At 44.1% G+C, this 1,580-nt stretch overlaps 1 non-coding gene across 1 annotated transcript; it reads right to left on the reverse strand.

Annotated features, from left to right (window-relative positions):
* Positions 1-835: 835 nt before the first annotated feature.
* On the reverse strand, positions 836-942 carry LOC120256361. The gene has a single exon (XR_005535278.1). It is a non-coding gene; the product is annotated as a small nucleolar RNA R71 (small nucleolar RNA).
* Between the last annotated feature and the right edge of the window lie 638 nt (positions 943-1,580).

The following is a 1,580-nucleotide window of genomic DNA, read 5'->3' on the forward strand; positions in this document are numbered from 1 at the left end:
TTGAATCATTACCACAGTTATCATTGTTGATGCTCCACATAGCTAAGAATCGAATTAAGTGTCTTTACTCCCTACTCCCTGTGGATTCGACCCGCTCATCCGGGATTATTACTTCCACAAACCCGTGCACTTGCGGGATATAAGCAAGGGGACCTTGTCAAGTTTTTGGCGCCGTTGCCGGGGAGCTAGGCATTTAGAGATACTTTGCACTTTGTTTCTTAGCTATTTCACCACACACTCTATTTCATATCTTCTTATTCTATCATCGTTCTGATTTTGTTTTTTTTTCTTATTTTTGGTTCAACTCCAGGTTATGACCAGAGGGAATCCATCAATATTGATTGGAGGAGACCCTGAGCTTGAACGTACACTTAGAAGGAAAGGGAAAGAACCTGTATAAGAACAGCCTAATCCAGCTGATTTGGAAGTAGAAGGATCTGACAACATGGCTGAACAAAATGAGTAACAACGAACACTATCCAGTTATGCCAGACCTTCAGTGTTGGGGACATAATCGAGTATTGTGCGTCCCCCAATTACAGCTCATAATTTCGAGCTAAAGCCGGCATTCATCCATATGTTGCAGCAGTTCACACAATTCAACGGTTTGGCTGATGAGGATCCAAACAGTCACATAGAAAGCTTCCTTGATGTGTGTGACATGCTGAAGATAAATGGTGTGATGGATGATGCCATCAAATTGAGAGCCTTCCCATTTTCCTTAAAGGGGAAAGCAAAGCAGTGGCTACACTCATTACCTAGGGCATCAATCACTACATGGGAGGAGATGGTAGAAGCTTTTCTAGCCCGTTATTTCCCTGCCAGAAAATCAGCAAAGCTTAGGAATGAGATCTCATCCTTTATGCAGTTGGAATTGGAGTCTCTATTTGAGACATGGGAAAGGTTCAAGGAACTCCTGCAAAAGTGTCCGCAACACGGATTCCCGGAGTGGATCATTGTTCAAACCTTCTACAATGGTTTGAACCCGGGTACAAGGCAACTCTTGGATGCGGCGGTAGGAGGTACCTTACGTAGCAAAACCCCCGACGAGGCTCATCAATTGATTGAGAAAATGGGGTGAAATAGCTACCAGTGCAACATTAGGGAAAAGAAAAAGGTGGCCGGTCTCCATGAAATTGATGCGGTAACTTCATTGGGGGCCCAAGTGGAGAGTTTGAGTAAGAAGCTAGATCTTATAGCTTCGAATAGAGTTGCGGCCGTGACCAATTGCACCGGTTGTGGTGGAGGACATGCTCCCTCCGATTGCCCAATCATCATAGGTGATGTTTTTTAGTTGAGAATGTTGACTTTGTAGGTAATGGAATGAGACCTCAAGGGAATCCATACAGCAACACCTACAATTCAGGTTGGAAGAATCATCCCAATTTTTCATGGAGTAATCAATGACCACAGAAGACCATGGGGCCATCGGGGTTCCAACAACAACAACAAGCCCCTCAAGTGGAAAAACAAAAATTTCAGGCTTGGAAACCCGAATGACGGATTTGGAGAAGCACTTGGCTAGATTTGTTCAATCGGCAAATACAAGGTTTGAATCAGTCGAGGCTACACTTCGCAAT

The sequence above is a fragment of the Dioscorea cayenensis genome, unplaced genomic scaffold (genome assembly GCF_009730915.1).
Source record: "Dioscorea cayenensis subsp. rotundata cultivar TDr96_F1 unplaced genomic scaffold, TDr96_F1_v2_PseudoChromosome.rev07_lg8_w22 25.fasta BLBR01001406.1, whole genome shotgun sequence".
Classification (NCBI taxonomy): Eukaryota; Viridiplantae; Streptophyta; class Magnoliopsida; order Dioscoreales; family Dioscoreaceae; genus Dioscorea; species Dioscorea cayenensis.